General features: G+C 39.4%; 1 long non-coding RNA gene across 1 annotated transcript in view; it reads right to left on the reverse strand.

Moving 5' to 3' along the window:
• LOC141380215 (uncharacterized) overlaps positions 1 to 24,483 on the reverse strand; it is a 28,776-nt gene extending 4,293 nt beyond the window's left edge. Inside the window, exons 1-3 of the long non-coding RNA XR_012397854.1 lie at positions 24,409 to 24,483; positions 7,956 to 8,067; positions 89 to 197 (exon numbers count right to left, since the gene is read on the reverse strand). This is a non-coding gene — a long non-coding RNA (uncharacterized lncRNA). The remainder of the gene's footprint in view (positions 1 to 88; positions 198 to 7,955; positions 8,068 to 24,408) is intronic.

A 24,483-nucleotide genomic window follows, 5' to 3' on the forward strand; every position in this document is an offset into this window, starting at 1 on the left:
TCCCATTGTTTACATCATTGCTACAGCATATCGTTAACGCTAGACACTGTACATGTCATGATCATTTTTAACTAATAAAAACACTTACTGGTTGTGGCTTATAGCTTCTGCTGAAGAGATTTTAGCCGAATCCAGCACTGAACTGCTCTCTTTGTGTCGTGTCCTTTGGAAGCCCAAATACAGAAACAGACGAAGCTCTGTGGAAACAGCTGTGTTTAGATGCATTTTTAGCTTCATCTCTGCTATAACGTTACAGCGCCTCTGGCCACGGCCCTTACCTGCATGTGCAGTTTGGATGCACAGTAACAAACTTTTGTGATCTCACAGGGGGCGGAAGTATTTTTTGTAGTACCCAAAATGTATTCATTGTAGGCTTTGCTAAGCTAACTCTTTAAAAACCAAGGTCTCCCTTTGCATTGAATTTAGAACTTTTTACATTCAGAGATTATGTTTATGTTAATGTTTATGCTTATGTTCACACAGCTACATTACACTTAACTAAAGTTTAACTAAAGTCAACTAAAGTTTAAAATATGATATCATAGTGGACCACCCCTTTCAACTTATTTTAATTAAGTTGTTTGAACAAGTACAAAAACTTTAGTGTAGAAGTGTAGAATGTAAGTAGAACTAAACAGTAGTTTTTATTTGATAGTTTTTAGAACAAGTAATAATCCCATTAATCTAGTTACAGTACATGTCCCTGTTGAAGGTCAGTGAAATTAAGCTAATTATTAATTTTTTGCAGTAATATCAAAGGTAAAACTTAAAACTAAGGTATTAAATCTAATTGTAATTTTCCTTAAAGAGCCCATATTATACATGAAATAAGGTCATATCTTGGTTGTAAGGGTCTCCAACAACAGTCTAATATGCATGCAAGGTCAAAAAACACTTTCATGGTCTTATAATCTGCATTTATTTTTACCTAATTATCCCAGCGACTCCTGTATGAATCGTCCAGTGATTCATTTGTTCCCAAACCCCTCCTTAGCGCGGAGCTAATCTGCGCTGATTGGACCGATGACAGTCTGTCGCGATTGGTCGACTGCCTTCAGTCAGAGAGGGAAATGGCCAATAGCTAATCAGCAATTTAAAAAGTAATCACAGTTCATACACGCTCGATAGTGTAGGCGTGGACTTTAGCTGCCACACTATGGCGAGTGGATAGTGCCACGGATAACCGAACGAAGGAGACAGTCGTGTACTCGCCATACCACACACACACAAAAACACACACACACCTCCGGATGACAACGCTCCCGCTTCAGCCCGCACCTGCCAGGTTTTAGCCTGAGAACCCGCTCCGTTTTCTGCCCGCCGCGCCCGGTCCCGCTAGAGCGGAGAACACAACCAAATATCACCCAGTATACAGTCCAGACAGCCAAGGTGTCTGTATAAACACATACACACAGCACAAAGTACACAAAGCTCGTTCGTTCGTTCGCTCTCTCTCTCGCTCTCTCTCTCTCTCTCTCTCTCTCTCTCTCTCTCTCTCTCTCTCCCCGCGCCAGATTTCTGCGGCGCGGGAATACATTTCCGAATAAATCGCGGGAGCAGAACTCTAGCACGGAGCTCCATAAACAAACAGCACGCGTCGCGTTTTTAACGTGACTTTGCACGCGATAAGATAATATATCCAGTTAACCTGATACAGTACACGCGGTTACAAGTAACAAATCACAACTAAATACATTTGCAAGCTAGAGTAAACGAGGCAACAACTTTAACCGCACGTACTTACACTTGAGAAATGTAGGAAGAAACCCATCCTGACGTCCATCAGTTACTCTTTACTGATCCTTCCTTTAACAAACTCAGATGAAGTATTCTTTGTAGCATGTAGCTTCCAGAAGTTTCCAACTGCTTGGTTATAATGCTGATGTTTCATCTTTGGGTAGAGACTCAATATATCCATCTGCAGTGTGACTTCAATCGACCGGCATGTTTGTGTGCGTGTGTTTGTGGGTGTGCGTGTGTTTGTGGGTGTGTGTGTGTGTGTGTGTGTCTGGGTTACTGCGTCAGAGGGCGGGGCCTCAGGTTTGAAATCTCCCGGGTTTGCGCGTGCACGTGAAAAACTTTGTTTCGTTCGTACGTCATGGCGAAACACCTAATGAGTCGGTATCAAGGCGACTCGTTTGAAGCACTATGATTCGACTCTTTTATAGATGAATCAACAGTTTTAAACACTGTATTCTTACAGATTTAAGCCTTAGCTGGATACTTCACTTCACTTAGAGCTGTGTTACACACTACATGGAGGGGAATTTTCAAAAACCCATAATATGGGCTCTTTAAAAGGGGAAAACTTTGCTCTTTGTGTGACTGAAATGTGAACTCAGAGTTTAACAAATAAAACATGTTCCATGCTTACCACAATAACTGACTCTGAGTAAAAGTTACCTTTCTTTCAGAAACAGGCTTGACTTGCCCTGCTTTCTCAAGTATGACAAACCTGCCATTTTGAAATGGTAAACGCCCAGGTTACGTACGTAGCCCACGTTCCCCGAATAGGGAACTTCGACGTGTGTCTGTATAAGCAGACTTTGGGAGTGCTTTAGATGACCAATCATTTCTGAAGAAATAAAAACGGGCCAATGAAATGCCAATTGAATTGGTGGAACTTAGCTCCACACCTGAAACTGATGAGCCAATTAGTGCTATATCAGTCGGCTGTGTGAGTTAGCTCGTTAGTTGGCCAAAGCGTGAGCGCACTGACATCACCAAGAGCGCAACCTTCCAACGTCCCCTAGGCCCAACATATTACCATTACATGGGAATAAATGTTTAAGTTTAATCGGGGGTTGTAAGTGTGCTTTTATCTAGCTAATATAGACTAGGGATTTTTGGAAATACGACAGTACGTTGGGAAGCGTCAGTCCCCGCAGGGGGAGGACGCGGTGGAGACCACCTGCTACCCAGAAGGGGAGACCTGATGGTAAGGCGGCATATGGACTAGCCTAATGAGGGGGAGTGCTACATATGATAAGTTGGTTAGCGGTCAGGGAAGACACAGGACCGCCTGATAAGGGAGAACACACAGTGATAATAATGCATATGGCATCACCAGGTGGGGATGCACATAGCTGGCATTGATCCTCAATATGCGTGTAGACCAAATGGGCGTACCAACTGCACACTGAGCCATGCATTCGACTCCTCCGCTGAGTCAATGATGGGGGCCTCGGAGGAACTCTCAAGGGTTCGCCTGAGAAGGGAAACTTACTAGCAGAGTAGAAAAAAGCGTTTGTGACACCGAGCTTAATTCCCCCCCGATTGATTGGGGTTACCCAATAATCGGGAGGAAACTGGCTCCACTCGAAGATTATAGAACCTCGCGAATGTGTTAGGTGTCGCCCAACCCGCTGCTCTGCAGATATCTGTGAGAGAGGCGCCCATGAAGAAGCGACACCTCTTGTAGAGTGCGCTCTCACGCTAGGAGGGCGCGGTTTGCCCTGGCGTTGATAAGCGAGGGCAATGGCATCAACTAACCAGTGGGCCAACCTCTGTTTTGATACGGCACTTCCCTTCTGCCGACCACCATAACAGATAAAGAGATGTTTACATGATCTTACATTTTGCGTTTGTTCCACATAAAGGCGCAAAGCGCGAATGGGACAAAGCAGTGAGTGGGTTAAGCCTGCCTCCTCCAAAGGCAGCGCTTGCAGGTTCACCACCTGATCTCAAAATGGGGTGGTAGGAACCTTGGGCACATAGCCAGGTCTCAGGACAATGTGAGAGTAACCGGGCCCGAATTCAAGGCAAGATTTGCTGACCGAAAATGCCTCCAGATCCCCAACTCTCTTGAATGACGCCAATACGATCAGCAAAGCTGTCTTTAATGACAGAATTTTAAGAGATACTGACTGGAGTGGCTCGAACGGATCTCTCTGCAGACCCGCTAGGGCTAGAGAGAGATCCCAAAAGGGCATGAGAGTGGGGCGGGACGGATTTAACCGCCAGGAATCGGATGATTAGATCATGCTTCCCGAGCATGTTGCCATCTACCGCGTCATGATGAGCGGAGATCGCAGCCACGTAAACCTTTAGAGTGGAGGGTGTCAGCCTGCACTCCAGCTTATCTTGAAGGAAGGATAACACAATGCTAATCTGGCAAGTTCTCGGCGAGAAGCGCACCACTCAGAGAATAGACTCCACTTCAGGCCATAGGCATGCCTCGTAGTGGGTGCTCTAGCCTAATTGATGGTGTTAAGTACCGCGTGCGGTAAGTCACCTAAGTCTTCCGCGCTCCGTCTATGGATCACATGTGGAGGTTCCAGAGATCTGGGCGTGGGTGCCAGATGGTGCCCCGTCCCTGAGAAGGTCCTCCCGTAGGGGATGCGCGAAGGAGGGGCTGCCGCAAGGAGTGTGAGCTACGAAACCCAGGTCCGGTTGGGCCAGAGGGGCGCAACAGACAAGACCTGCTGCTTGTCCTCCCTGACTTCGTACAAAGTTTGTGCGATTAGGCTCACTGGGGGAAAGGCATATTTGTGCGTGCCTGATGGCCAGTGCATCCGTGCCGAGGAGGGCCTCGGTCAAGGAATAAAACAGCTGGCAATGTGCATTCTCAGTGGAAGCAAACAGATCGATCTGGGCTTCCACGAAGCACGCCCATATCAGCTGGACCGAATCGGGGTGGAGTCTCCACTAGCCTCGGGACATTAGCTGCCGTAAGAGCGCACTGGCTGCACGGTTGAGCTTGCCCGGAATGTGGATGGCACGCAGCGATTTCAGCCGCGTGTGACTCCAAAGGAGCAGACGGCGAGCGAGCTGAGACATATGGCAAGAGCATTTACCCCCCATATGGTTGATATAAGCCACCGTTGCCATGCTGTCAGTCCTGACCAGCATGTGTTTCCGCTCCAGCACCGGAAAAAAGCGGCGGAGAGCCAGATACACTGCCAACAGCTCCAGGCAGTTGATATGCCAATGCAGGTGGGGTCCGGACCACAAACCCACGGCTGCATGCTCGTTGTACACGGCCCCCCAGCCCATGCTGGAGGCATCTGTCGTTACGACAACATGCCTGAATACTAGCCCTACAGGCACTCCCACCTGTAGAAAAAACAGATCCGTTTGAGGGCTGAGGGTGCGGAGACACAGCGGAGTGACGTGCAAACGGTGCGTGTCCGCGCGCCATGCCCGTCTGGGGACTCAATCGCAAAGCCAACGCGAAGTGGTCTCATATGAAGCAAACTGAGCAGCGTGACCGCGGATGCCATATGCCCCAGGAGCCTCTGAAAACATTTCAGTGGGACCACTATCTTTCTGTGGAGCTCGTTTACACAGGAAAGCATCAGCCTGGCGCACTCCTCGGAGAGGCAACCATAGCAACCGAATCCAGCTCCAGCCCAAGATAAGAGATCCTCTGCACAGGGCAAAGTCTGCTCTTCCCTCGGTTGACCTGAAACCCCAACTGGTCGAGGTGCCAAAGCACTTTGTCTCTGTGCATAATCAGCTGATTGCGGAATGAGGCTAGAATGAGCCAATCGTCTCGATAGCTGAGTATGCGTATGCCCGCAAGGAACATGAGCACTAAGGCACCCTCCGTGAGCTTGGTGAAAACCTGCGAAGACAGAGAAAGCCCGGAGGACTTTGTATTGCCACGCTCATCCTTCAAACGTGAACCAGAGAACAGGGCGGTGGCGTGGAAGAAAGGAGACGTGAAAACATGTGTCCTTCAGTTCTGAGGCTGCAAACAAATCCTATGGATAGACGCCCTGAATCAAGCGTTTCTGCGTGAGCATTCTGAAAGGCATTTTGTATTGCCCCTTCGGCGAGGAGCTGCCGCAGCGGAAGGGGCAGTGGGAGGAGCAGTTTTCCGAGCCCGCTGATCGATGACTACACCCATCGCCTTGGACTGCTCTTTCACCGTGGAGAATTCCTGGGTGAACTCCCCAAAGGATGTCGCCGAACAGGCCAGCCTGGGATATGGGAGCGTTAAGAAAGCGAGCTTTGTCAACGTCACTCATATCAGCCAAGCTCAGCCAAAGGTGGCGTTTCTGGACCGCTAATATGGCCATCGTCTTCCCCAGGGCACGAGCATCCGATTTGGTGGTCATGAGAGCATAATCGGTTGCCGTGCGGAGTTCATGCAGCAAGCCCGGGGGAGAACCTTCCTCCTGCATCTCGGCCAGCTTCTCGGCTTGGTAGCGTTGATAGGTAGCCATAGCGTGCAGAGCGGAGGCGGCCTGACCCGCAGCAGTGTAGGTTCTGGCCATGAGAGACTCAGATAACCTGCACGCCTTGGAAGGGAGTTTTAGACATCATAGAGGGAGGTGAGAGCGGGAGCGCACGAGGACCGGGCAGAAAAAGGTGCCCTCCATGCCTGCGTGAGCTCTCTGTGTACCTCCGGGAAGAAGGGGACGGGGGTCTAGAAGGCTTGGCCTTCACCCCCACGTAGCACCCGTCTATGCAGTCCGGCCGCGGTTCTGGGGGACAAGCCATCTGCAGCCCCATGGCCGAAGCAGCCCGGGATAATGCGGCTAACATGTACAATTCCAGATCCATAACCATACTGACAACCCCGGAGGGTGGCAGGGGGTCCGGATCTTCCTCGGAGCATGTCAACCCACCCTCCGATGCATCGATGGATGTCACGCCCCCGTTGTCATCTAATGCAAGCACGGCCAGCCCGGACGATGGACCAGCACTTACACTCGAAGCAGAAACAGAGCGCACTGGAGAGGAGCGGCGGCGATGGATTAGGTCACACTGTAACCCTCAGGTCTGCCCAAGTGCTAACCGCTTGGCAGGGAGCAGTAGGGGTGACTTGCCCTAATAAAAGAGCTCGCCGCAACCTCAATTGCGCAACAGTTAAGCCATCACAATGCGGGCAAGAACTGTTCGCGAGCACCGCATCAACATGTTGGACCCCCAAGCATGTAACGCAATACTCGTGCCTGTCATCCGGGGCAAGGAAACCACCACATCCAGAAACGCACGGTCGAAACAACATCTTTAAAAAGACGAGCTGTACGACCGTGTGCTCTCTTAGGGAATTCTGCTCTTTCAGTAAACTGCTCTTTCAGATCACCAGCGAAACGCCAAGGGGACGGGAAACCCAGCTCGACTGCCACTTACACGTCTTCTCCCACACTGGTAAAGGTAAGGCTTTCTTCAATGTTAGAAGTCAGCTAAGCAAAGGGGTTCTCCAGTCTCAGATCGGGTCTGAAGCAACAATTCCGACGAGCTAACTTACACAGCCAACTGATATAGCCCTAATTGGCTCATCAGTTTCAGCTATGGAGCTAAGCTCCACCAATTCAATTGGCTTTTCATTGGCCCGTTTTTAAATCTTCAGAAATGATTGGTCATCTAAAGCACTCCCAAAGTCTGCTTATACAGACACACGTCGAAGTTTCCATATGACAGGGAACTCAGAGTTTCTTTCAATTCAGGGTTAACATACTCTGAGTTTTCACCTAACTTCCTATCTGAGACGGGGCCTTGGTCTCATTAACTTGAGTGGGAATTATCACCTCTATCTCACGACAGTTCGTAACTTTTTGATTTATTGGCTAATTTGTATGAATTTGTACAATCTCATTTGTACAATTAAGTATGATTTGCTTATCCCCCAATGATGTTTGGGTTTATTGGGTGCCCGCCTCCTTTTTAAAATTGTAAATATTCATACAACTGAACTCTCATTGTAATGTACTGTAATAAGTCACTAAACTGACAAAACGTAAAATGGTTATGCTTCCTTATGAGCTCAGGCTGGGATTATTTATGTTTGGAGAAATTATGACAATTAATTTTCCAGAAGTAAGAATGCAGATGTTTTTTTTGTTATGCTCTAACAGCAACCTTACGCACTAAAGGAACTTTAAAGTGCAAAAACCCTAACAGGATGCCTTGTAACTAATTTCAATAAAATTAAATACATTATCTGGCTGCACATTAGACAGTATTTGTGTCGCAGAATGTCTAAAATCACCATAAAAAGTCACCTGGAAAAGGCGCCCGCTTCATCACCCAACATATGTTTCTTCATATTCATTCTTTCCGAGGTACCGCAAGGCAAAAACTCTCTTCCTGTTCCTTCCTCCATCCTTTCGTCATCTGCCAAAGAAAAGACAGGAGGACAGAGACAGAAAAACCTCAGCGAGCTACTTAAAATAATTCATTATTCGCATGCTAAGCCAGCGTGTCCTCAATAATGGGATGTGCATCACGTTGATGCATTCGCTACTCTTCCTTCTGGACCAGATTATTTTTTTTAACAAGGTCGTTTAATCGGACATCTGGGGGAGAAATTATGGTTAAAGTGAAATGCATTGATGGTTGCATAGAAGTATATCCGGATATATAGCTCTATCATCATAAACTTCTTATGATGAACACAAAACAATCTACTTTACTTGACAAAAGTCTTGTTGTCTATCTAAGTTTTAGAAACAATAAATAATAACTTGTTGATCATTCGGTATCAGAAGTGGCTTATATAAAAGGCAAAGGCCTAGATTACGCTTATTTTACCTAAATAAAATATGATCATCCCTTGATTTTTAATTATTTCATTAGGACAGTAAGGTCTGACTTTTCTTTGACAAAAGTCTTGTCACTTAATTAAATAATGTACAGAACAGAATATAAAGTCATGGTGAGCAGCAGTTCTGTGGGTGCAAATGCCTTATTGATGCCAGAGGTCAGAGGGAAATGTCAAGATATAATACCAGTTTTTCCACTTACACGCTTATGGCACGACGCAGCTGTCTCTTAAAGGGAATGGGACATGAGACTCTAATTGGTTTATTATCAAAACACACCTATAACTTATTAAGAAAATAAGCTCAACCCTTTTAGACCATGCACCACGGCGCAAAGCGAATTTTCCCCGTCCTTAAAATAGCAAAAGTGGATTCTGAAACCCCCTGAAAGTGTTTGCGCCCTGCACTTTCCACTTTACGCATGGACCGTCAAAATAGAGCCCAAAGTATTCATTTAAATCTACCCAACAGATCTTCTTATAATTGTCTCTGCACAAGTTTTTTTAATAAAAAAAAAGCAATAACTACACACATTACTCTTTTTCTCTTAGTGAACATATTCTTAATTAAAATTCTGAAAGGTATCCTTACAAATGTCATTGGAAACTACAGTAGATGGAAATTTAGCTGAATGGACACTGCATTTAGCAAAAAAAAAAAAAAAAAAAAAAAAAGATGTCTGTATGAAGTCAGTAGCATTTTAATCCCATTTGATTGTTAGCTATTATGAGACACTTTCTTATCCAAACACTGGAATAAAAATATAGCAGTTGCAGACTGAACATACCCAGTTATGTTATAGTAATTCTGCCGTTCTGCAATTCATTCTAGTGTGGTTTTAGTTCATATTTGGAATTTCTAATTCTATTAAAGATTTAAAAAATGATATGCACTCACTGGCCACTTTATTAGGTGCACCTAACTAGTACCAGGTTGGACCCTTTTTTGCCTTCAGAACTGCCCTAATCCTTCAAGGCATTGATTCAGCAAAAATATTCCTTAGAAACTTTGGTCCAGTTTGACATGATAGCATCACACAGTTGCTGCAGATTTGTTGGCTGCACATCCATGATGCAAATCTCTCATTCCACCACATCCCAGGGTGCTCTATTGGATTGAGCTCTGGTGACTGTGGACGCTATTTGAGTACTGTCATGTTCAAGAAACCAGTCTGAGATGATTCGCCCTTATTGACATGGCATATTATACTGCTGGAAGTAGCCATCAGAAGCTGGGTACACTGTGGTCATAAAGGGATACACATGGTCAGCAACAATACTCAGGTAGGCTGTGGCATTGACACAATGATCAATTGGTACTAATTGGCCCAAAGTGTGCCGAGAAAATACAACACACCATTACACCACCACTAGCCTGAACCGTTTATTCAAGACAGGATGGATCCATGCCTTCTATTGTGCAATTCTGGTAAACCTGTGTAAAATGTATTCTCAGTTCCTTGTTCTGAGCTGAAAAGAGTGGCACCTTGTGTAGTCTTCTGCTGGTGTAGATCCATCAGTTTTAAGGTTTGGTTTCTATCAGCTCAAACTTGTCTAGCCATTCTCTTCTGACCTCTGGAATGCCACAGACTGGATATTTTCTCTTTTTCTGACCATTCTCTGTAAGCACTAGAGAGGGTAGTGCGTGAAAATCCCAGTAGATCAGCAGTTTCTGAAATACTTCATACAACCATACCACATCCAAAGTCATGTCATCCAAAGTCTTCTTCATTCTGATGCTCGGTTTGAACCGCAGAAGATCCTCTTGGCCATGTTTACATGCCTAAATGTATTGATGTATGTGATTGGCTGATTAGGAACTTGCGTTAGCAAGCAGTTGGACAGGTGTACCTAATAAAGTGGCTGGTGAGTAAATCTCAAGCATGGAAGTCACATATGAAAACAAACAGGTGAACAGAATGCTCATTAAAAGAATTTATCAACCAAAACCGAAAATTCTGTCATCATTTACTCATCCTTCATTTGTTGCAAACCTGTTTTAATGTAATAAGATTATTTTTAAAGAAAGCTGAAAACTGGTAACTTCAATGACATTTGTCATACCTACTATGGAAGTCAATGGTTTTCAGCTTTCTTCAAAGTATTAACAGAATAATCAAACGTATTGATAGTTTTCACGTGTTGTCACACTATCAGGAGAACGCCCTCCTGGCGGGCACAACATTACTCTCTCCTGTTGACCACCAAGTCATGAGCTGAAAGATTTATCTTTTTTTAGCCAAAAAACACAGATAATTGTTGGCCAATAGGATACAGCATTAATAAATGATGAGAGGGACGTCTGGGCTGTGCTTCCACAGAAATTCCTTCAGAAAAAAAAAGGCAGAAAGAGGAAATTCATGGATTTGTGACAAATGTTATAATCATTGACCCATATTAAGCTATGGTAACTATAGACCATTTTGGGGGATGCAACCAATAACAATGGTCCCAACGTATTTCTGTTTTAAATTTCTGTAGCTTCAAAGAATCCAAAAAGAGCCACATATTGATAAATAATGTTATGAGAGCTTTAACATTAGGGTATGATTGAATTGTCTCTTCTTGCAGTTATGAAATGTTCTTGCATGGGACAATGACATGGCCACATTGAAATGGTCTATAACTGTCAGTACTGTACGTTTGTGTGCTTTTTATACAGTTTCTATTTTAATTAACAGGTTAGGTGCAAAATATAGTCAAAATATAATTGGCAGAAGTGCACTAATACAATTTCTCTACCAACATATTAATCAAAGCAAAACAAACATCAAATATAAAAGCAGACACTTACGAACAATAACGGCATCACTAATGACTAAATTGCTGAGGAGTTTCCAAAAGACAAAATTCATCAAATTGGAGCTCTGACAGGGGCATGATGGGTTTTAAATCACTGAAAAACAGCTAGGGGTGCAGTATATGGATCACAAGTGCCCAAACTATACAGTTTGTGATCATTCATTTTCTTGTCAGCTTAATCACTTTATTAATCCAGGGTCGCCACAGCGGAATGAACCGCCAATCCATCCAGCAAGTTTTTACGCAGCAGATGCCCTTAAGGCCGCAACCCATCTCTGGGAAACATCCACACACACATTCACACATACAATTTAGCCAACCTCATTCACCTGTACCACAAGTCTTTGGACTGTGGGGAAAACCGGAGCACCTGGAGGAAACCCACGCAAACGCAGGGATAACATGCAAACTCCACACAGAAATGTCAACTGAGCCGAGGCTCGAACCAGCAACCCAGCAACCTTCTTGCTGTGAGGCGACAGCACTGCGCCACTGCTTCACCCCTGTTTTGTTTATATGTGATCCAAATATTCATAGCTTGAAACAGATTTAAATATGACCAGTTTGTACTGCGTTTTTATGGAGATCCCAATGTAGCTGCCATTATAGCCCATTGTTTTTTGCTCTGCAGCCTCTGCACAGATCACGTGACTGAAAACTATAAATTAAGGTTTGGATAGTAAAACAAAAAAAAAAATCATTTTAAGCTAGTTTAGTTAATACAAAGATGTTTGGCAATAATTGTTAGTAGTTATGAGTGTTATTTGATTATTATTATTTGAGTCCCTTTTGAAATCTGATAGTCAATATTTTTTTCTTGTTGTGTCAAACATACAAGATTTTTTCTTCTTTGAATATAAAATGTCTTCTTTACGAAGACTTAACCCCAATGCCCCAAACAAGCATCTATTAATTACAACTTACCCTGACCACAAAAAAAATGCAGGTCTCCTGAGGCTCCTGCAACCTTGGTGAACCTCTCTGAGCTGACGGACAGGGCGGTGAAGAATTGAAAACAGTCATGATACAAGATGAAAGCAATTATAATCAGGATGGAATGAACCTCACAGTCATGGCGGAGAGAAAGCCAAACACCACCAGTTTCACCATCATGAACTGAAGCAGATATATTTTAAATCCATGAGTTTTAGCGTCACATGCCTGAAATAACCATAGGTCAGACATATAAAGTACCACCACCTCAGTCGCAAATTGTCACATTTTGACAATTTGCCAGTATTCCTTCAACAGAATAGCGTAGTAGTATAAGTATAGTGTTGTATTCCAAGTCTTATGAGGCTGCACTATACAATTTATATGTGGAATAAAAAGAAAGTATTGTAGTTGAGATCCAAAAATGTTTCTTTAAAAGGCACCTATTTTACCCCTTTTTTAAGATTTAAGATAAGTATTTTGTGTCTCCAGAATGTGTCTGTAAAGTTCCAGCTCAAAACACACATCAGATTATTTATTACACCTTTCTGAATAAAGTAAATCTGAGCTGTTATGACATTGTAGCTGTTTTTGTTGCCTGTGCCTTTAATGCAAATGAGCTGGTAGTCCCTGCCCACCGCTCCCATGTGCCTGTCAGAGCCACATCTCCCTGATGGCTGTAGCCTTCACCTGCCATGTCTCACATAGATAAACAGCAGAGGAAGTTTGGTGTTTTTAAAAAATTATAATATTAAACTATTAGAATTACCATATTTTATCCTTAACTTACAGAAGATAAAATATAGTAGTTAATTGATTCGATAAAAAAAAAAAAAAAAAACAACAACAACTTGCAAATAAAAAGCCATCAAGCCATTTAAATGCAACCTTTTAGGGGATTATGTTAGATTAATGACAGTGATAGTAGGTTAAACTTTCTGACTACTCAGTGACACGGAATTCTTAAATATAATCATATTTAATATTAATAAAGTCTTTAGTGCAATCCTGAGTTCAGACTTCACAATTCTGAATTTGTGAATCTGTGTTTATTAGCTTTCAAAAAAAAGATATACAGAAATAAAAACAAAAAACCCTGAAATTTAAACTTTACGTGTCCCAGATTAAAACTAACAGTTTAGAATTTTTTTTTTTTGACTCACAATTCTCAAAAAATAAGTCTGAATTCTGACATAAATCCAGATATTTTCCACACTTTTGGACAGTGTTGGGGGTAACGCATTACAGGTAACGTGAATTACATAACAATATTAGATTTCTAAGTAACAAGTAAAGTAATGCATTACTTTAAAAATTAGTAATATTTGAGTTACTTTTTTAAAAATTTAACATTTACCTTTTAGTTTATTTAATTAGCTTTTAAAAATAAATTGCTGAATTTCAATTAACGTAGACACAATCACGCAGTCGATGAGAGAATGTGTTCATTATTTTGAATGCATAGAAAAAAAGGGAAAAGGAGATTGTCTCAAACAGATATTACTTAAGACAAATACAGCACAAAAGTTGCAAATAGATTGCTTTATATTTTCAATAATCTGTATACATGGCGTGTAGAGCTCTGGGGTCAGGAAGTTCTCAGATAACATTATCCTAAAGTATTATCTTTTATGTGTTTTTTTAAAGGTGCGAAGGTGTAGGATATATAGCACGTTAATTGCAGACCTCTTATATTAAAAAAAAAGAAAGAAAGAAGACATGTTCTGAAAAAGGTCAAGCAATAATAAAAAGGTAATAAAATGTAACGCAAAAGTAACTCAAAACACAAGTAACAAATCACATTACTCACCATAAAAAGTAACCAAGTAACCAACTAGTTACTTTTTTGGGAATAACCTGATTTTGTAATGCATTACTTTCAAAAGTTACTTTACCCAACACTGCTTTTGTGTGTGTTCATAAATTGATAAAGTACTTGGCCTTGGAATATTGAAAAATTTTTTTAACAAATGTGAAAATTTAAATTCAGGGTTTCTGCAGGTTTCTTCAAGTAAAATTTAAGACTTTTTAAAGACAAGGTTTATTACAGAGCTAAACAAGGCTTAAATGTTTTTTCTAATGGACCAGCTAGTTCTGTAATTATTTTTTGTATTAATGGAAGATCATGTAAAGTGGTGTGCTGCTTTAGTTTTCTTTTCCTGATTAGGGAATTTAATTAGCAGAATTTTCAGTAAAAACAGCCATTATGAATTTTCTCTCTTCGCAATAAAAAGCTTAAATATATAAAACAAGTTTTGAGATGTATTATTGGTAATTGAGTGTTGGGTCGACAGGATAACTTTACCAGGACATAACTGAATTAAGCAACAGTATCTGGATGCAGCTTTTATGATCCAAGCTGAGATTGCATCACTCAGCGATGCAAAGTCAGACACAATGCACTCAATGAAGTGAGTGACGTCACTGTGACGGGTAGGGGTGGGGTTAGGTGAGCGCATTAAAAAGCATTGATTGCAGCTCAGATTGCACTGCACCAGGTCTGCATCCAGACCCCTCTCAAATTAAGACCTGTTAAAAATGATTTCAGACCTACAACACAATATTTCAGTAAGTTTAAGACCTAGGCCTAAAATTTTGTTTTTTAAATTTAAGACATTTTAAGACTTTTTTTAAAGACCTTGCAGATATCCTGAAATTGTGACTCTAGTTATATTTGCCAATTTTTTAACAAACAGATCATTGGGCTTTTCATTATTTTGTGTGTGTAAATTTATAACCATACCACAATATACTAAATGTGTCATAAGGACAAGAAATATATAATTTTTCGGCAATGAATTCTTTCATGCCCTTCATTCCACATGAAAAAAATACTATAATCATTTATAGTAAATGTTGTTGCATTTCAACCATATTATGAGGTGCAGAATTAATCTGCTGAGCTAATTATATAGTTGATATGGTAATACAGCAACTATAGTCATATAAACATATTAAATTGTAGTTTTTTTACAACAGTACATTATACTACACCACAATTTATTGTTGTGAAAGCTAGCTCATACAAGAGCATTACAGTTTACTAATTTACTACGGTTAATACTACAGTACAGTATGCTGTCACATTCATTAATAAAGACTTGTAAATAGTTTAATAAACAATTCTACACTATAGTGTTTACTATTCTAGAAGTATTAAAGGTAAATACCTATAGTACTTTCTCAACTGGGAAGTCTCTAAGCTAAGAGGTTTCTCAATGAAAACAATAGGTTTCACTGCACATAGAAGAAAATATGTCAAAAAGGTCAAATGGAAGTGTATATTTGTCAAGACATTAGACACATTATATGTTTTTTATACAAGAAGCTTTTTTCCATTTATTCTGACACCATGAATGACCTCCTAGCTCTAGCGTACTGGCTTTATGCTTTTGTTTCTTGATTCAGCTTCTCATGTTCATACCTGTCAGAGTAAATCTGCCACAGAAACCACACTGGCTTAAATCCTGCCATCTGATTCCCTCCACATCAAGACTCCAGCTCATCAGAGCGCTGAGACACTGTTGAAAAAGACTAAAAAGCTGGAATACAGGAACCGCAGTGTCATTGGCGGAACGGCCAAAATGTTTGTTGGGTTTCCATTTGCATGTCAGGTAGCAATTTTCGCAATTAATCGCTTTAAATGACTATGCTTTTAATCAGAGTCTTGATGTTGCGGCTTTGGTCTTGAGATCTTTTGAGACCACATTAATGTGACGGTGTTGTAGGTCTCATTACTCAGTGTCTTGGTCTGATCTGGGTCTCGGCTTATGGTCTCGGACAAGACCGCAGTCAAATTCCAGTATATTAAAGGTGAAAATTACCTCCACCGCAAGTCAGCAGGGTATCTTCATCATTCAGCAGGAGCCACTGAAGGTGTCTGGCACCAGACCTTCCATTGTGAAGCCTAAAATCCTCTTGATTTAAGTCACTGCATGGTTCTACCTCTTTTTTACTCTGTGACCCAGTTTTAGGCTTCAAACTCCATGCAACCAGTTCAGATGTGATACTTCTGACACTGTATAGACTTCAGAATCTTCAGGATTACTATTTTAAGGTAGAAATTTCATTCATTTAATGTTTGACAAAGAAATTATTGATATTTCAAGCAAAAAGAAGTAACTTATTAAAAAAGAATGTTGCTACTTGTTCAAACTACTTACAACAACACAACCTGTAAGATTTTTTGAGACTTACTTTTTCGGATGTTCAATACTTAAATTTGCTAAGTTAATTTTGATTTGTGTTTGGACACATTTGCATTTTTTACATTGTTGGTAAAGTGAGGATGTTTGTGGAAAAACATGCCAGGCTCATTGTGAATACAACATTTTTGCAAAATGTAAAATCCATTGCACTAACTACATTTCATTACATGTTTCTCTCGACAAATCCACTAGAGGGCACCAGTTACATTTTTGCAAATCTGAAATATGTTTCTCATGTTACAAGTGAGATACAAGTTCTTCGTGTTCAGTTCCAAGAGAAGACAGACCTTGTTGTATCACCTAGTGAACAACTGAGCTAAACCATTCCCTACACCCAACCAATAGTGCTTTCAAAAGCCGACATAAATAAAAGTAGAGCACTAGTTTTGATTTTACATTTCTTTTATCTCTTTTATGGAACTGTGCTTAACCGGACTGTTGCTTAACAAATAGAATGTTATGGTTTGTGGGAGTTTGGATTTTTCCTCTCTCGCTCTTTCTCCCCTTGTCTGTCATTCGCTCTTTGTCTCGCCATATCACCTTTTGTTCTGCTATTTTTTCCGAGCCTGTCACTCTTTATTAGGTTTCTTCATGGACCAATCAGGTTGTGTGAGTTTGTGCTGTGAATGCTCATTTATGTTTCTGGATTATGATTTTTTTTTTTTTTTGTGTCTGAATGAGTCCAAGCAACTGTAAATTCAATATGGTTTAAAAGTTTATCATTCCTTTTTTGGTGTAAATGGCACTAGGTTAACAAGTTGTGTGACATACATTTTGTCCATAGTTATTTGAATTGTTCAGAAACACTATATAAGTGGGTTAGCACTGCTTTTTGTTTTTATTTGTTTTTGTTTAATTTAATAGGAGGTGTTATTTATTAGCGTCCAATACACTGATGATTTCAGTTTCTTTTTCACATTATTATTTTCGTTGAATTTTTTGCATTGATGCCACTCTATACCCCCCCCCCCCCCACACAATAATTCCGTGATTGCTTCTATTTATTTTCAAATGCACTGTACAAAGCTCAAATACATGACTCTCTTTTGTTGGCTTTATCAATTTTCCTTATAGAGGAATAAACAGATTAAGTGTTAAGATTGTGTATCCTTGTTTCCTTATTTCCATTCATTTCCTTCAGTAATAATATAATATTCTAAATGTTACATTTTGTCTCACTGGACACCTTTTTAAATAATAACATTTAATGGGAGCTCGTCGGGAATAAAATATCCTTAATATCTTGTTTTTTTGTTGTTGTTTTTTTGAGGTGTTGACTGCGTAACTGGTTACTTGTGTCTTTTTTTAACTCTGTCTGTTTGTTAGATTAGCCGATCTAACACTATCAGTATTGCAGACTTTATTTTGGAATAATTTATTAATGCGCCTTTGGTTGAGCAACTCGATAAATACCATAAAGATAATTTGATTCGTATTGGTGCTCACTATCAGACTGTGGTGACTAGACAACAAATAAAAAAAGACATTAAAAATGCTATACTCCATCAGCTAGTGGAATTAGTGGTACCTGCAGGAGTCGAGAAAATTTCTCTCAGTGCCAATATTCACACGCCACTGTCTGATGAGGAGGAGCTGAGTGGGGATGTGGAGGTAGTGGGTTCCGAAACCAAAGCTTCACTGCCGCCCTTTAATCCGCTTTCTCTGGACTCTATGGGTTCTGGAACTGATGTGCGACTGAAAGTCCATTTGATGCATGTCCAAATGGAAGTGCATGAAATGGTGGAGGACTCTCACTGAGATGAGATTGCGACTCAAAATACGCTACTTTGAAATTAAAGCGAAAAAGCAGATAAAGCTGCGTGAAAATGTACAAGGTGAGCTACTGAGCTCTGTACTGTGAGTTTTTGTTAATACCTAGCAAAGAAAAGAAAAAAAATTATCCTTTATTCATCAATATTATGTAACTCATTAGTGTGAAAATAAACAAAAAGTCATTGGCATCATACTGCACCATAGTGTTTATTTTACCTAGAAATTGCAGTCAAACATATCTTTAAGTATATTTTGGCAGCTTCATAAAAATGTAGGCTGAGGCATGTATTTCAATAATTTTTTTTTGTGGGGGGAAGCAAGGCATTGATTGATTGTTAGGTATATGAAATCAATGCTGAACTTTCTTGATATTCTAAAAAACTGGCAGATCTTGGTTTGGCTCTGCTCCTTTAGTGTTTTAGTTTTGATATGGATCTGTTCCTTGAGGGGTCTAATATTGGTCAGGGTCTTTTGGAAACTCTGGTTTTGGCTTCAACTACTCGAACGTCTCCAAAAAAGCCATCAACACACAAACCAATGTTATCCTGCTGGCTTGCGGACAAGTTTTACTCTTCAAGCACTTACAATATGAAAATAGCCTGCTGTGTTGGGGTTTGGTGGTGAGCTTATGCTGAAGGTGGGTTACGGGGGTCTGGTTGGCACTTTTTCTTTTTCTTCCTAAATATGCGGTTTACCTCAGAATGCTCTGACATGTAGTGAGTGAAAACCTCAGCAAGGTCTTCTGGCCTCTTTAAAGATGACAAACACACCCTGGGGGATGAATAAAAAGGGAAGGAGGACAACGTTTGAAGAGTGAAATACCACCTTTTCCTGTTTGTGGAGATAAATGGCCTGTCGACAGACTGCACTCTGGGAAAAACTGTGCAGTTTGCGCACTGTGTCGACAAAAACAACCTTCAATCCCTAAATGACCCTTAAAAATTGTGTCCTCAAAGATTACGTTTACTTATATAAGAAATATAACGATTCGTTTGTATATTTAACATAAAAATAATGATGCATACTATTTTGTTAATAAATTGCAATAAATTAATTTGTAAGGAGCTTATTTTTTATATATTGTAAAATATGATTAAAGGGACTAATGCGATAAGAAAATGAATGAAGAATGAAAACTAATGAATGAAAATGTGATTATATTCAGTAATAAACTGCAAAAAAGATATTGATCTGATGCAAATTAAATGTATTTGCAAAAGTTGATTATTGCATAAAAGATGATTAAAGCAGTGTTTCCATCATATGAGTCAAAGAGAACAAAATCGTCACTTCTTGATAAACTGGTGCCAAATATCAACAGTAAAGACGTAATTTGCTGGGGTAGGAGAAGCTGCATCAATCTTTTCTTTATTTAAGAAATGACTTTCACCTCAGAAGACGATGCCGACACGCAATAAACGCTTGATGGTATTTGAAGGCAAGAGATGCAGAGCACGGACACTCTTGACAATCCTGGGGGTAATTGATTATATAAAACACTAACACTAAAACGGTTGTGGTGTTTTAGAATGATTAACCCTCAAGGCAGGCGTTGCTGATTTGCAACAGTTAAAAGCATAGATTTTGCCTGTTTCTAAAATTTAATTTGAGCCTGAAAGGGTTAAAACAACATTTAAGATGTTTTACAATGTGCTCAGCTTGCTGGTTTGTCCATTCACACATTTTAATCATATGATTTTTTATAACAAAACACATTACTTTTTTAATGCGATTACTGGAATTATATTGGAATATGCGAGGTAAAAGTGTTTCCATCATAGTTTATGTGCATCTTTACTTATGAAAAGTTCATCCTTCTCAATTATGAGTATATGTTTTTATGTGCATTTTGTGTTTCAATCAACCAATTTATTTATGCGCATATCCAAAATGTGCATAAAAATAGTTGGATGGAAACGTAGCTACTGAGATACTGCTGTGGTTTTTGTTACAAAGCCAACACAGTAAAAACAAATGCTACAAAAGAAGTATACTAATTCATGCTAGCAATGTTAAACATGCTAGACAACAAGCTAAAACATGTTGGCCATGTCATAAATGTAACTATAATGCAAACTCCTACTATCAAAATGGTAAAAATGCTACAAATATATTTTGCAAATATAAATATGAAAAATATTTTATATCATAAAATGATATTATACAATATATATTCCTAATACCTGTGCATACAATATTAGTATAAAGAATCAGATTGAATAATAAAATATTGACTAATTATAATTGTGTATTAATGAAAATAGAATCATTAAAAAAATAACTATAAACATTTCGCATACCAATGTGAAAATATTTGAACAGAAAGCCATAAATGGAACTATAAAATACTTATTTTAAATACTTTTGGAAATTCTGAAAGCCTTACTCAAGTCAAAAAAAGTTAACTAATAGATGTGATTAGTTAGTGATTAACGCATTGCCTTCATGAATATGTTTCTATTATGGTCTAGTATAGTTCTTGTAGGTAGCATAAATTAGCATGCTGCTATCACATTTCCAACATCTTTATCATTTGCTATTTATCATGCTGTTAACATGTTTACCCCATGTCTAATATGTTTTAGAATGTTGCTAGCATGAGCTGAAAGGTCACTAATGTTTAAAAGAGTGTTAGTTAAATATCTTTCCAGCTTGTTTTAGAATAAAGTTAACCTGTGTTAGCCATAGAATTTTGGTTATATTGATAAACACTTAGGTTCCTAGCAAGCACTTGTCTTGTTGTTAGTATGTTTAACACAAGGTTAGCATGATCATGTTTCTACAATGGTTAACATACTGTTATCATTATTTAACATGTTGCTAACGTGTCCTAGGCTAGTTGTTCACATGTTTAGCATGAATTAACATGTTTCTTGAAGTTTTTACTCAAAAAAAAATGTGAGAAAGTCGTAAGGATGCCTTAATTATATTTGTAAATTAAAGTTTTCTGGATTAACATAAACTTCTATCTCTTTTTACCAGAGGCTAACAAATTTTAACTTGTATTTAGCTTGTATAAAGTTTCTTTCATGTGTAACATTTTGCTAACACGTTTTGCCTTGTTGCTAACATTTTTTAACCTTGTTAGCATGAATTAACGTGTTTCTAGCTCAAAAATCTTATTTTAACGAGTTCAGTGTTTTGGTAATAAAAGCTTGATTTAGCATGGCTCATATTAAACCAACGATGCCCATATTGTTTGGCTGAAGGAACGTTGAGTGTGTAACCTTGTTTATGGTACCTGTCACTGCTCCGTTTAACAGGGGTGTTGCATTTTTGCTGTTTGGTACACATTTGATGTGACTTCTGAGATCTGCCTGCTTCTTTTATGACTTTGGAAAGGTCTATGTTCTCTACTTCTGTTGAGTCCTCACGGTTTTATGAGCCTGTGCTTATTACCTTTACTAAAATGACAGAAATTTGGAGTTTGCTTGTGGTGTTCATACTTTATATATTAGGTGCTTATTTTTATATTGCACTATAAGCTATGGATGGGCTAGAAACATGTCAACCTATGCTAAACACCAATTCTTACAAATATGTTATAGCATGCTAACTTGAGTAAAATACAAAATATAAAGCAGACAATGCTGCATTCGCCCCACTCTAGCCTGCTCTAATGAGCCATGCTGAATCAGGTTTTTACTACTAGGACATTGGATACAAATTCTGGATAAAATATCCTGTTTTTTACCACAGTAATGGCCCTCAGAGACGCATAGAGGCCAAGGTAGCAGAAAACACTGCAGGCTTGAGGCTGTCCTGACCTTCTGCTTTATGACTACATTACTAGCTTGGCCTCAGACCCCATTCAAAACTCCTATAAAGGAACAAACTGCAGCTATAACTCTATATGACTCCAACACCAGAGCAAAATAGTATAAAACCTCAAACGCTGGTTGTGTAATCAACATCTGATACACTGCTGGCATGGATTTTCGGTGCATAATCACATACAAAAATAGAACATTGGAGATTTTTTTTAAAGAAAGTTTAATTTCTATGTAAAAAGAAGATGTTTACTTTAGTGTGTTCATGCTAGCATGCTTATCATTACACTTCACGTCTGTCATTGTGCTGTTTATCTGATGCAGCCGAGGTGAAGATTGAGACACAATTTAACCGGCACTTGGGAAAGGTCAGCGGGGAGAACCAGCAAGGCAACAAAAACAGCTATATTTTGTTCAGAGTAGAAAATTTGTATATTCTGAAATGTTTAATAAATAATCTGTTGTGTTTTTGAGCTGAAACTTGACAGACACATTCTGGAGACAAAATACATCTTTTTAATCTTGAAAAAGGGGTAAATAGTTGCTCTTTAAGGTAAATATGAAATTTGCAAATCTTTGTGTGAAAATTGGTTCAAAGTGTTTTTTTTCAGCGTTCTATGATTTTCATGTTTTTTTAAATAGCTTTTTACAATGTAGATTGTGTCAAAGCAGCCTAAAGTAGTTCTAGTAAAGTCTAGATTTTAGAGTTGAAGATCAGTTCGATGTTTTAAATTTTAAATATAAATCAAGAACAAACAAAATAGCAATTTTTGTGTTTAAATATATACTGATTATTTCTGTTTCTTTTCAGTATAGGATAATTTAAAAAAAATAAAACTAGTTAAAAACAGTTAATTACAATTACAATGTGTTTATTGTGTTGGTTCATAAGTATGATAAAATAATATTTGAAATATAAGTATATGTTAAATAATATACTATTCTGGGTGTGTCCAGCATGCAGCTAGTTATAAATCATTCATAAAAAATATATTTTGACAAATAATAAAAAAAAAATGCAAGTTCTGCGAGTGCAATAATGCATTTTTTTTTAAAAAAGCATTGACAAGTAGAATTCTTTTTCTGTCATGTTTACCATCACCTTGGGTGTCCATTATTTATGCAACTCTGACTTTTTCCCCTTAAAAGTCTGTTTGGTGGGGGTGGATTGCATTGAGAATCATTAAATTAAACACAACCTCTTGTCCCATTTTTTCAGCCAAGAGAATCTCAGCTTTTGATGAATATCCACTGAAACACTGGCTGACAAGATGCTGAACCAAACTACGCACAAACAAAGCTCTAAATCACCAGCTCCACCTGTAAATATCAGTGAGAGCAAGTAGGAAACACAGCAAATGAAGTTACAGCACTGTTATCAAGTACTATCCATTACGTTTCAGGATCAGGAAATGGAATTAATTTCCAAGCGATGATAATCACCCTATACCAGCTGTTCTTTAAGGAAGTGTCACTGCATGTGATATTATCCAGTGTTTCCCTATATGTCTTTCATTTCTGTACTTTCTCAGCCCCTTTATACACTGCTGGTTAATTGTTAAGAATCTTGTTGAGGAAATCTTTTAAGCTCCTCATAGAACAAAAATACTAGGTAACACTTTAGTTTAGGTCAAAATTCATGCTATTAAGAAATGGCTTATTACCTGCCTATTATTAAGATATTAACTGTTTATTAGTCTTCCTAAATGTGATCTTATTCTGAATCTCTAATCCTACCCATAACATATAAACTAACTTCTACCTTTATCTGATTATTCACTATTCACTTATATGTTTTTTTTTAACCCTGCAATAAAAAGTTGAACTTTCATCATTACATCAGTGTCAGGTGACCCTTAATAAATAATTTAAATGGCTCATTTCCCCTGAGTGGTATGGTTTAGTACAGAACAGTAGAATACGCAACAAGTCCTGTTTACACTGTTACGCCCCATTCACACAGGGCGTCAGTGTCAACGCTTCTTTTTTTATCTTGAATGGGTGACGTCAGGCGTTGCCGAACTGAATTGTGGATTCATCTGCGCCGCTTCAGAGGAGTTGCTCGGTACAGAGGTTGGGACTAGCTCAACTTACTTAATCGCAGATGAAAGCATCAGCCAATCAGATCGCTGTATGCAAATACACCATCTAGAGAGTGGCCTATTGCTGATTGAATTTCATTGGCTGAGGCTTCTATGACGATCGCTTCAGCCCCAACTTCAGACACACCTTCAGTCAAGCATTTACGCTGAAGCCTCATGTGAATGGGGCGTTAGTTGTACAAAGAAAGTAAATTGTGCCATATCACTTTTTGATACACTCTTAAAAAATAAAGGTACTGTCACGGTTTATGGATCTGTGTGTTCCTCCTGTATGTTATGTATCTTGCCTTGTGTGTTGTCATGTGTGAGGGTGTGTGTTTGTTTACCTTTTGTGTTGACGGCGTGCTATAGGATCAGCTGATGTCATCAGCTGACTTAATCATCTTCCAGCTGGTCCTTAT

Source organism: Danio rerio, chromosome 22 (assembly GCF_049306965.1).
Source record: "Danio rerio strain Tuebingen ecotype United States chromosome 22, GRCz12tu, whole genome shotgun sequence".
NCBI lineage: Eukaryota > Metazoa > Chordata > Actinopteri > Cypriniformes > Danionidae > Danio > Danio rerio.